The sequence below is a fragment of the Neovison vison genome, chromosome 4 (assembly GCF_020171115.1).
Source record: "Neovison vison isolate M4711 chromosome 4, ASM_NN_V1, whole genome shotgun sequence".
NCBI classification, from domain to species: Eukaryota; Metazoa; Chordata; class Mammalia; order Carnivora; family Mustelidae; genus Neogale; species Neogale vison.
In genome coordinates this window covers 178,107,286-178,120,321 of record NC_058094.1, presented here as the reverse complement: position 1 = coordinate 178,120,321, position 13,036 = coordinate 178,107,286, and the positions used below count along the sequence as shown (strand labels likewise).

At 43.5% G+C, this 13,036-nt stretch overlaps 1 protein-coding gene across 3 annotated transcripts in view; it reads left to right on the top strand.

Moving 5' to 3' along the window:
• Positions 1-13,036, top strand: part of CDCA7L (cell division cycle associated 7 like) — a 45,732-nt gene that overhangs the window by 719 nt on the left and 31,977 nt on the right. The window lies entirely within an intron of this gene.

Sequence of the window (13,036 nt, the reverse complement as noted above, 5' to 3'; positions counted from 1 at the left end):
CTAGAACTTTTCTAAGTGTTTGCAAGGAATTTGTAAGCACTTGGAAGGGGAAATGGCAACGTCATGAGGCCAAGTTAAAAAACAAAAAGCCCCGAGATCGCAAGAGATCGCAAGCCGTAAACACAGCGGGACCCCAATTACGCTTTATGGTCCACACTGGGTTTTAAAAATCCCATTCACAAACACTTGAGAGTACCCCTCCTCCAAATGTTTCCGGGGGTGGTGGGAATGTGAACGTGACTTCAGTGTTGTATTCTACTTCTTAAAAGAGCTTTTCCTTACTTTCTAGTAACGAATATACCTAGTATTTTCAGAGGTAAGCAATACCGACTTTTTTTTATTCAAATGAACTAAATATAAAACTTTTAGAAAGGGAAGGAAATAGCTTGTGGGAGCCCGAGAGAGGTTTGTGACGGTTGGATTTTTTCTTGCTTTTGTGAGTGCCATTAACTCACCCCTTCCACTTTACCTTGGACTAGTAGTGTTTTCCTCCTCCACCTGGGTGCTGGGAGAAAGGCGGGGCTGTGGGCGTATCCTTGGGAAATGGAAGCGACCCAGCAAGTCAGTCGTGCCTGAGCCCAGACCGCTGTCACCTGCCTGGGTCCTGGCGCCAATTAAAGACAAAACTACTAATGGTTGGTCGTTTTGGCCATATAGTGATGTCCGAAAGGCTTCCTGAAAGTAGAGATTTGAGAAAAAATTGTTGTGGATGTTGGTGAGAAAAGAGTACTGTTTTCGAATTTCCCCAATGAGGGGGAGGTATTAAAAGGAAGGAAAAGAAACAAGAGTAAGAACTGAGTCGGCTTTGTGTTTTATTTTCCACTGACCTTTACCATATAATGAATATTCTCTAGGAATTAACCCTTTCTGCAAGGAGCTTGGAGCCCCCTATGAATTTCATCAGACAATGTATCTGGATGACATAGGGCTCCGGAAACTTGTTCTGCTCCGACTGTACTCCCACCACTTAAATATACAGTCTATGTTTAGTTTCAAAATGTCCCCAGAATGTATGGTCGGGAGTGAACCTTTTACCATCAAATAATAAGGCTAATTTTTGGTACTTCTAAAATGTTAAATAAACTATTTACCATGTGGGGGTAATCCACAAATTACATCTGACCCATTATACACCAATTAGGGCAAATTACTATATGTAAGAGGATCGGGTTTTTTTCCCACCCTTTTCCAAAGACCTAATTTGCAGCACAAATTGAGATGCATGACGATTTTTCCAGTGGAAATGTTCCTGTTCATTATAATTCAAATGTGAGCAGATTATAGTCTCTCTAAATTAGCGGAGAGGTTCGTGGGGTAGGCAGGTGACTGCCAATAAGAACACTAACGAACATTTCAGGCACAGCAATATGTTAAATTTGTGCGGTCCTACCCTGTCCCCCAGCCTTATGAATAAAGCAGTGTGATGAACCGCCTGGGGTGAACTTAGTGCACAGTGCCTTTTACTCTCACACATGCAATCAATAGAATTTCCATCCCTTGGAAAGGACAGAGTGGGAAGGGCTTCCAGCAAAGCAGCCTATGTTATGAGAAGACCGTGATTTAAACCAAAGTCCTTTTTAGCTTCTGCTTTTTTGCAGCCTCACCCATGTGTTGGATTTGCTGTCCACTGACTCAGACCACAGCTTCTATGGGTGTAGTCCTTGTTGGGCTGACCACTGTGTCTTTGTGTCTTTCTGTCGAATGACCAGAGTAATACTCCCGTGAAGGGGAGGTTATGGTCCCTTTCTGAGAGCAGTTGGCAGTGCAGCTAAGAATTTCTGGAGGATGAGACTGCCTCTGCCTCCCAGCAGAGGAACCAGCAAGTCCTGGCTGTCAGTGTTGTCCTGTGACTCTCTTCTTGCTCTAGGGTGCAGGCTGGACTCTCAGAAGGAGTGAAGCAGATGGTCTCAGGAAAGGGTCTGGTGCACGCTGCTGGCATGGTAAAGAGGAATTTCTCTGGTGCTGACCTCATAGCTACAAAGAGTCCTCTTGATTCTCTGTCTTAAAGTTTGTGCCCACAGAAAGCTGCTCACAGAGGGGGATGGTTTGTCGCTTCTTGGAAGGACAGCACGGTGATTTGCTATGCACTGAATTCTCAGTAATGAAAAATTTCAGAAATCACATCAATTCTGATCTGGTCGGGCACATGGGACAGAAATCCACGAGATAATGATGTGACTTAAACAGTTTATGTATATTACAGTAAATTAATGAAAAAGATCAATAAAGCCATTGAAATAGAACAGGCATATTCATTTAAACTGTCCTTGAGAGTTCTGCTTTACCCATCAGCACTTTGAGCTATGGTTTGCCATTTTTACCTCCAAGACACGATTTTGTTTCATAGAAGATAGCTTTATTCACCAAAGCAGGATTGACAGAGTAAGACAGCATTAGTAGGGCTGTTTTCTTTTCCTTTGGGAAAGCAGTGGTTTCTGAATATTTTATTTTTTAGGTTTTTAATTTGAATTCCAGTGCAGTTAACACACAGTGTTTGTTAGTTTCAGGTGTGCAATACAGTGAACCAACAATTGTGTACACACCACCCAGGGCTCATCATGAGATCTGCGCTCTGAACCGCGGTCACCTCTTTGACCCATTCCTCACCCAGCTCCCCTTTGATGGATGAACTGATGAACAAACCATCAGTTTGTTCTCTCTCTGAATGTTTGTAAGTAGGATCACGCAGAGGCATATTTGGTAACTATAGCTGAAGATAACGTGCAGAAGACTTTGCCTCCCACAGTGGTAAATGCTGCCATTGGTATGCAGTGTAGAAGCACCGTGTGGAGTCTTACGGTTAAAGGGGCCAGAGTTAGTTCACAGAGCTGATGGCTTCCTGCCTGTTCTTAATCATCAGCTCATGACAGAGGGCTCCCTGATTCCGTTTTCAGATATTCTTTGAGCACTTACTGTGTGCTGAGTACTAAGGTCAGTCTGGAATGCCTTGCCTCTTCTGCCTTTGCCAGAATTCAGCTGGCCCCTGCCGTGCTTTGGGGACCTACAAGGCCCTAGGATTTGGGAATGGAGGAAGATCTGAAGAGCCATACTGTCCCCCCCATCTCCCCTATCCCCCGCCTATGGAAACTCATTTCCTTTTATCAAATTTAGTTCTCAATGTAGTTCCAAAATGGCTTGTATTATCTATATTTTAAAGATAAGGTGAACTAGAGCCATTTGCTCTGGGCAGCCCAGCCAGGAAGGGCCTGAGCCAGGATTCTGTCCTCAGAGCCAATGCCTGACTTGGCCAGTAGACTCACGGGATCTCAGCAAGTCACAACTCTATCTGAAATCCTTGCTTAAGCAAGGGCATGCTAAGTATAATACATTATTTAAATATAAGAGGTTGTCAGCGTGTTGGGGTTTTCTCCTAAAACTTTTGCTCCTCCCTTTGACTGGAAGAGCTGGGGCGTTAACAGCAGCTGGTCTGGTTCTTTTTTAGAGACTGGCCAGATGAGGCTTTGGACAGGATTCCTTGATACTGACTGTAACAGTTGGCATTGGAATATGAATCAGATTCAGAAGGCTTTTACATAGGAACGATATTTAGATGAATTTTGTATTGTACAAGTAATACCAGGTTCACAGAAGCTGAAATAAAAACGAAGTTGGAACTACTGTTCTACCTCCCCTACTCCCTGGGTGTCGTTTTCTCGATCGTTCCCATCCAGTGTTTGCCTGTGTTTAGTCACCATTTTTGCCTAATTTTACGGTATGATGGCAGTTTGAATTCCGCTGTCTTTAGCCCTGCCAGTGCTATTTCTGAGTAGCTCGGAGGTCTTCACAGTTTTCATTTTTAATGACTGTGGCCTTTCACCTTGGTGTGTATTTTATGTACTTCTCTGTTGAAATTTTTTTTCTTTATTAGAACTTTTCAATAAATGTCTTGAGCTGGTACATGCCTTGTCCCCTGTGTTGGAGTCCACGCTGTTTTTATTTATTTTTTTTTTATTTCTTATTTTTCTTAAGTTTTTTTTTGTTTGTTTGTTTGTTTTTGAGTGAGAGAGAGCATGAGAGGGGGAGGTCAGAGGGAGAAGCAGACTCCCTATGGAGCTGGGAGCCAGATGTGGGACTCCATCCCAGGACCCTGGGATCATGACCTGAGCCGAAGGCAGCAGCTTAACCCACTGAGCCACCCAGGTGTCCCCACGCTGTTTTTAATGATGATTTCTTTATTGAGTCCTTCCTGTTTCCCAAAAGGAGTGTGCCTGCTTTGCAGTGGAGGAGTCTCTGACACAATGTTTTTTCCCCTGTATTGTGCTGTGCTAGCTAAGAGAAAGCAGTGTTTATTCAGGTTAGAACCTGGGCTCATGGTAACGAGACTGAAACATTGTTTTCTTCCTGAACATGGAGCACCTAGCAATGTGTTTTTAGTTTGGGGAAATGTGGAGAGTAGTCTTAGAGCTGTGTTCTTCTCTACCACCTGGGAAACGGTGAAGATGGGAGCATACTGGCAGTGCCTCTGGATTGGGCTGGCCTGGAATTCTGCAAGTTGGTCACGTGGATGTGGGGGTGGGGGGGAGATACCCTGCCCTGGGCTCCTCCCCTGGGTGGCACTGAATCACTTTGCCTTCTTTTGTATTGCTTATTTCAACTATAAATCATCTCCTAGATGTCTGAAAATAAGTGTTCATCGACACTTGAATGTCTAGAGGTAAAACCATAGGCTCCTAATGAGTTTCTGAGAGCTGAGAAGAATGTACTTCTGGATCTGGGTGCTGGTTGTCATGGTTTGGTGCAGTTCATAAAACTTGACCGGCTGTGCGCGGAAGCGATATGCGCTTTCTGTTGCACTTAAAATGTTTAAAAAAATAGTGTGTACAGTTCCTATGAGTGAGTCCTAAAGTCTGTGCTTTCAGACTGCCTAACCTGCCCAGGCACGTGGGGGACAACTTCCCAGGCGTCTTGCGCCCATCCAGTTTTTCGGGTATCCTCTGCACCGGGTGTAGTCCAGGGATCCCTTCCCACAGACCCCCTCTGCTGTTCCCCCAAGCCCTCCAGAGCAGCAGCACAGCTGTTGGGCAGGACCCCTACACCTCTGAGCTCTGGCATCTGGGTTTTTTGGCACAGAGCCTGGCATGGCCCCCCCTCGGCTGGCACACCTCACCCTCTGTTAGAAGGGCCCAAGGGTTTACCCCAAGGTAGTGTGTGGTGACCCTAAATCACACGGCAGGCCAAATGATAATTACCCTGAGGGTGCAGGGCCTGGCATATTAACAGGTGTCAAATATTTGTTGAATTGTTTTAAAAAAAGAGAAAGATGGCTTTTCTGGCTGCCACTGTGTAGTGAGAGGAAGTAGGAGTTATGACGGCCTGCAGCGTCCTTCTGTGGGGCTTATCAGATTCTGCTGTCGGACTGATGGCAGAGGCCAGTTCCAGCCTGCCGCAGAGGCCCAGAGGGGCAGCAGTCCCACCATCTGTGTAGGGGATTTTTTTCGTCCCTCTGCAGTTTTATCTTCAAAAGTGAGGCACATTTGCACTTATTTTGCATTCTATTCCATAATACATTTTTATTTATTTTAACACAAAAAGGATTTTTATAAAATTACCCTCCTGGGAGGAAAATTCCCCTCCCCTGTGCCACCCATGGTCTTGAAACCCTTGGGGCTGTCACCGAGCTCCTCATTTTGAGAAGTGTGGAACTGCTTGCTGAGTGTAGCATTCAGAGAGCATACCTGTAATAAATCCTGAAATAGAAAAGATGCCTCCCTGCCTCCTCCTCCACCCCATAATATCTTTTATGGAAAGCTCCACGACTCTGAGCGTAGTTAAATGGGAAAAAAAAAAAAATACAACAACAAAATATTTTAGCTGGCATATTTTTTTTAATATGGAGCTTTTTATTTTGTTCACTATTAACACTGGTTTAAAATGGGAAGCTAAGAAAAATAAAAGTGCATTTGAAATGACTGGTTATTCTTAATTCTCTTTTTTTTTTTTCCTGATACTTGGTTCCAGGCATTTTTTATTGGGGGAGTTTTTTTTGTTTTTTTTTTAATTAAAATAACTGAAGGCAGTGGGGCCGCATCTAGCCATCCCCTCACTCACACGGGCCTCCTACATCAGGCTGCCCCACCGACCTCAGACAACCAAGCCCTCCTCATTCTGTCTGACCACACTGCTGGCTTCAGCATGTCACTGAGAGCACCTGGTCTCTGTGACCTTCATTGCAGGAAGTGTATTGTCTTCCCTGGCTGCAGTGGGGACCCGAGAAAGGCCCCACTGGGGGAGTGGGACGTCCACTGTGGCACAATGCCCGGAGCTCAGTGCTGTCAGCAGCCTGCGCGGGCCTCGCTTCAGGGACTGTTTGGGACTGTTGGTCCCCACCGCCTGCCCCAGCAGGGCTGCTCTGTGTCCAGAGGATCCCTGTCTCAAGGCTCTCAGGGCGGGCTTCGGGATGAAGATCCCTCCCCCACACTCCTGTCCCTGTGAGGGTCTGTTCGGCACTTGCTGGGAGCAAGCACAGGGACACCTGTCTCCTCTGAAAGAGAGGCACCCCCTGCGTGCCTATTCTCCAGGTCCTTTTTTTAAAAAAAAAAAAAAAAAAAAAAAATTTTTTTTTTTTTTTTAAAAGATTTTATTTATTTGACAGAGGAGGCGTGCTGGCTCGGGCAGGGGGAATGGCAGAGGCAGAAGCAAGCAGAGAGCCCAACAGGACACAGGGCTCTATCCCAGGAGCCTGAAGCGATGACCTGAGCTGAAGGAAGGCAGACCCTGACAGACTTCTCCCACTCCCACCGATGCCCCTGTTCTCCACTCTGTGGCTCTCACCCGCCTGTCCGCTGCGAGCCCTCCTTCAGGCCGACCCCGTCCTGTGGCTGCGGATACGGGGCCACCTGGAGGCTGCGCCACAGGCTCTGGGACCAGTACCCCTCCCTGCGGGGTTAGTTGACCTCCTGCATTTACTGCCCTGATGATCCTGTGTCCCACCCCGCACCGACAGTGTGTAGCAATCATTCCCTCCTCCAGCCCCTGGCTTATCTCTCCTGGGACTCCCTAGCCTGGTGCCGGGGTCGCACCCTCTTAGGAACCACACGAAGCGGTCACGTGCTCTTCTGTAACTTTCAGTCATGAACGGGGACAGAGCGTTCTCGCAGAATGCTCTTAAGTCACAGGCGAGAAGCTGTCAGGGCTCAGAACAAGTGATCTCTGGTTCTTTTCCTTCAGGGTAAATGGGAGGAATGCAATTTCCTAGTCCTCGTAATAAGCAAGACTGTTTGATCTGCTTTGGCCAATGAAATGTATAAGTGGTGTGTGTCACTTCTAGGTGGAATTTTTATTTTTATTTTAGAAGAAAGCCTTTTTTTTTTTTTTTTTTTTAAAGGGAGAGAGAGACTGGTTGGCAGAGAGGGAGAAGGAGAGAGAATCTCAAGCAGCCTCCATGCCCAGTGCAGAGCCCAGCACAGGACTCCCATCTCATGACCCTGAGATCGTGACCTGAGCCGAAATTGAGAGTCAGATGCTTCCCTGACTGAGTCCTCCAGGCGCCTCCCTAAGTGGAATTTTCAAATGCCACTAGGTCATTTGCTGTGTGTCCTTCCCTCTCCTGCTGCTTCTGCCAGCGTTCCAGGTATTGGTCTCTGTGGCAGCCCCAGTCCCGTGTGAGGACAGTGGGGAGGAGTGTGGAATGTTTCACCTGGCTGGCCCGGGATGAAAGGTCACAAACAAGAGAGAAACCTCATTCTGTTTCAGCCCTTTAAGACTTGGAGTTGTTTGTTCCTGCTTTATAACCTGACACGTCCTGACACACTAAAGGTTCTCACATTTCAGTTGTTGGATTCACTCCGGTGTTCTTGTCAGTGAGCTGGGGTTGTGGTGGGTTGTCGTGGTTGTGAAAGGGTTCAGGGTTAGGGATGGTAACAAGGCGAGCAGGATAGTCTCACCGGAAGCAGTAGTCATTCTTGTCCAGAATGCCAATAGCACCTTCTTGAAAAACATAGAGAGCAATCAGTTTGCTAATCAGTCTGTTAGGGACCAGTGAACTCTTGACACTGGCTTCATATTTCCTGTCTGCTGACCTTTCTGGAAAAGGAAACCACCCAGCGTATCCCAAGCGGTTTGGCTCACTTTCCTCCTAGAACCTCTGCCAAACCTCCAGTTTCTTCTGTGACTCACCTGGATAGCTCTTCTAAGCCCTCTGCACATACCTGTCTGTAAGGTTCTCCGCATTTACATGATCTCTTTTTTAAATAGCACTGTTCATTTGTTTTGCCTTTTCTTTTATTGTGGTAAAATATGCATAGCATAAAATCTACTGGCATTAGGTGTAGTCACATTGTTGTGTGGCCATCACCTCTGACCTTCTCCAGAACTTCTTCATGATCCTGAACGGAAACTCTGTACCCATTAATCACTGACTCCCCCTTCCCACCCTCCCTGTCACCCCACTATCAGTGGTCACCACCCCCATTCTCCTTTCCTGTCTCTCTGAATTTGGTGCTAGGCACCACACAGAAGTGGAATCATGGACTAGTAATCCTGTCGGGTCTTATTTCACTCAGCTAATGTTTTCATGGTTCATCCATGTTTATCTAGATCAGAATTTCCTTCCTTTCTAAGGCTGAATAATGATGCGTTGCATGTATATACCACATTTTCTTTATCCATTCGTCCATCCATGCCCGTTGGGCTGTTTCCACCTTTTGGGTATGGTGAGTAATGCTACTGTGAACATTGGTATAAAATAACTATTTGAATCTTGGATTATAGTGTTTTTGGCCATATATGTAACGTGGAATTACTGAATTATGTGGTAATTCTGTGTGTGTGTTTTTGAGGCGCTACCATATTTTTTGCCATAGCAGCTGCCTTGTTTCACCTCCCCACCAACACTGCCCAGAGCCTCCAGTTCCTCCACATATTCACCACCACGTAATTTGGTTTTTTGGTGGTGGTGGTGGTGGTTTTTTAAAAAATAATAGTCCTCCCCTTCTCCCCCCGTGGTTCTGGAGTGGTATCTCATTGTGGTTTTGATTTGCATTTTCCTCATTAGTTTGAACATCTTTCCACACAGTTACTGGCCATCCTTTTATTCTTGGAGAAATGTCTTTAAGTCTTTGGCTCTTTTAAATTGGGTTCTGCTGTTGGTGTTGAGCTCTAAGAGTTCTCTATTCTGGGTATTAAATCTTTATCAGATGTATGATATGCAGATACTTTGTCAGTCTCTTGATCGTGTGCTTTGATGTCTTAACTGGTCCTGATTTTTGCTGAAGTCCAATTTATCTGTCTTTTTCTATTGTTGCCTGTGCCTTTGATATCCTATAAAAGAAATCATTACCAAGTCTAATGTCATGAACTTTTCCTTTATGTTTTCTTCTAAGAGTTAGTAGTTTTAGCTTCTAGTTTTAGGTCTTGGTTACATTTTGGGGTTTTTTTTGGGAGGTGTTTGTGTTAAGGATCCAGCTTCATTCTTTTCAGTGTGGATATCCAGTTTTCCCGGCATCATTTCTTGAAAAGGCCGTCCTTTCCCCCCTTGAATAGTCTTGGCATTTGGTCAAAAATTATTTGACCCACATGTGTGTGAAGGTTGGTCTTCAAGCTCGTCATTCTGTTGCACTAGTCTGTATGTCTTTTTTTTTTTTAAGATTTTATTTATTTAAGAGAGAGAATGAAGGAGAGAGGGAGAGCATGGGGGAGAGGGAGAAGGAGAAGCAAGCTCCCTGCTGAGCAGGGAGCCCAACATGGGGCTCCATCCCAGGACCCTGGGATCATGATCTGAGCCAAAGGCAGATGCTGAACTGACTGAGCCACCCAAGTGCCCCTATATGGCTGACCTTATACTAGGACTTCTCTGTTTGGATTACTGTAGCTTTGTAATAAGCATTGAAATTAGTAAGTGTGAGCCTTCCATCATGGTTCTTTTTATTTATTTATTTGTTTGTTTATTTATCTTTGAAAGATTTTATTTTTAAATAATATCTACAACCAACATCGGGCTTGAACTCACAACCCCTGAGGTCAAGGGTTGCGTGCTCCACTGACAGAGCTTGCTGGGCGCCCCTGGTTCTTCTTTTTACAGATATTTGTTTGTTTATTTTTTGGGGGGGTTATTCTGAGTCCTTTAGATTCCACACAAGTTTTAGGAAGGGCCTTTCTCTTTCTGCAAAAAAGATGTTGCTGGGCTTTTGATAGAATTGCACTGGCCTGTAGATAGCTTGGGGGGTAGTATTGTCGTGTTCACGATATCCGGTGTTCTGATCCATGAATATGTGGTGTTTTTCATCTCTTTCTGTCATCTTGATTTTTTTTTAAAAGATTTTATTTATTTATTTGACAGAAATCACAAGTAGGCAGAGAGGCGTGCAGAGAGAGAGGAGGAAGCAGGCTCCCCACTGAGCAGAGAGCCCCATGCAAGGCTTAATCCCAGGACCCTGAGATCATGACCTGAGCGGAAGGCTGAGGCTTTAACCCACTGAGCCACTCTGGCGCCCCTCTTGAATTTCTCTCAGTGATGTTTTGTAGTTTTCAGTGTAGTTTTTCTGCTTATTGCCTCAGTTAATTTCTAAGTGTTTTATGCTTTTTGATGCTATGGTAAATGGAATTGTTTTCTTAATTTCCTTAGCAAATTGTTCGCTGTTAGCGTGTAGAAATGCAACTGATTTTTCTGTGTTGATTTTGTACCTTGCAACATTATTGACTTGGCTAATTACTGCTCACAGGTTCTGTGGAATCTTTAGGCTTTCCTATGTATATGAACATATCACTTGCAAACATAATTTTACTGCTTCCTTTCCAATTTGGCTGCCTTTTATTTCTTGTGTAGTAGTTCTGGCTAGATCATCAAATACTGTGTTGAATAGAAGTAGTGAAAGTGGGATCCATGTACTGTTGCTGATCTTAAGCGAAAGCTTTTAATCTTTGTGGAGTATGGGGTTACCTGTTTTTCATATGTGACCTTTATTATGTTGAAGTTTCCTTCCATTCTTTGTTGATTGTTTTTTGGTTTGGTTTGGTTTGATCATGAAAAGGTGTTGAAGTTTGTCACATGCTTTTGCTGCATCTGTGGAGATGATCACGTGTTTTGTTTTCTATGTTGAACCATCTTCCGTACCAAAATGAAATCTCACTCAGACATCTTGTGTAACCCTTTTACTATGCTACTGAATTTGGCTTGCTAGCATTTTGTTGAGGATTTTTTGGTTGATAATTAAAAGGGATATTGCTCTGTGCTTTCCTTGTCTTTATCTGTCTTCAGCATCACGGGAGCCTACTGGCCACGTGGGATGAGGTAAAGTGCTCTCTTCATTTGTTGAAAGAGTTTGAGAAGGGTTGATGTTAATTCTTCTTTAAAAGTTAAATAGAATTCACTAGTGAAGCCATCTGGGTGTCCTTAGTGAGACATCTATTCAGGTTTTCTATTCATGCAGTCTTGGAAGGTTATGTGTTTCTAGGAGTCTCTCCATTTCCTCTAGCTAACCCTAATTTGTTGGCATTCAAATGCTCATAGCACTCTTTGATTGATTATCCTTTTTATTTCTGTAAAATTGGTAGTGATGACTCCTTTTTATTTCAGTAGTTTGTACCTCTTTTTCATAGTTGGTCTAGCTAACAGTTGGTCAATATTGATATTTTGAGGGAACCAACTTTTGGTTTTGTTGATATTTCTCTGTTGGTTTTCTGTTCTCTATTTATATCTACTGTGATCTTTTTAATTTCCGCCTTCTGTTATCTTTGGGTTTAGTTTGCTATACTTTTCCCATTTCCTTTTATGGTGTAAAATTAGCTTGTTGGTTCAAGATCTTTTTTAATGCAAGTGTATACAGCTTTAAATGTCCCTTTTAGCATTGCTTTCCTCTGCATAGTGTAAGTTTTGGTACATTTTGTTCTCATTTTCACTTGTTTGGAAGTATTTTCTAATTTCTCTCGTGATGATTTCTCCTTTGGAGCAACCCCTTGGTTATTTGACAGTGGTGTTTCATTTTCACGTATTTTTGAATTTGCTAGTCTTCTTCTGTTACTGATTTCTAGTTGCATTTCATTCTGATCAGAAAAGATAGTTTGTATAATTTTAACTGTTTAAAATTTTTTTAAAAAGATTTATTTATTTATTTATTTGACAGAGAGAGAGAGAGAGAGAGAGAGAGAGATATCACAAGTAGGCAGAGAGGCAGGCAGAGAGAGAGAGGAAGGGAAGCCAGCTCCCTGCTGAGCTGAGAGCCCCATGTGGGGCTCAATCCAGGACCCTGGGATCATGACCTGAGCCGAAGGCAGAGGCTTTAACCCACTGAGCCACCCATGCGCCCCTTAACTGTTTTAAATTTATTCTGACTTATTTTGTGGCCTACATAAGTTCTGTCCTGGGGAGATTTTCATGCAACCTTAAAGGAAATGTATCCTACAGTGTTGGTTGGAGTGTTATGTCTGTTAGTTCAAATTGGTTTATAGTATTGCTCAGTTCCTGTTTCCTTGTTGATCTTCTGTCTTATTCTTTCCATTATTGAAAGTGGGATATTGAAGTCTTCAACTATTATTGTAGAACTATTTCTTTCATTTCTGGCAGCACTTGTTTCATATGTTTTGGAGCTCTGAAGTTTTGTGCATGCATATTTTTAATTGTTATGGCTTCTTGGTGAATTGATCCTTTTATCCATATGCAGTGCCCTTGTAATTTTTTTTTTTTGACATGTCTACTCTGATATCACTATAGTCATTACATCTCTCTTTGGATTACTGTTTACATTTGCATATCTTTTCTGTCCTTTCACTTTTCAGCCTCACTGTCTTTTTTAGGTATGAAGTGAGTTTTCTGTAAACAGGGTATAGTTGGGTCCCTTTTTTTTTTTTTTAAATTCTTACTGCCAATCTGTGTCTTTTAATTGCAGAGTCTAATCCATTTGCATTTAAAGTGGTTACTGGTAGGGAAGGACTTCTGACATTTTTGTTTAGTTTTGTTCTCTGTATTCTTCTTAGCATTTTTGATCCTTATTTCCTCCATTACTGCCTACCTTGGTGTTCTGTTGATTAATGGCATGTTTTGATACCCTCATTTTCTTTTCTGTGTAATCTATAGATTTTTTTTCCCTCTGTGGTTAGTATG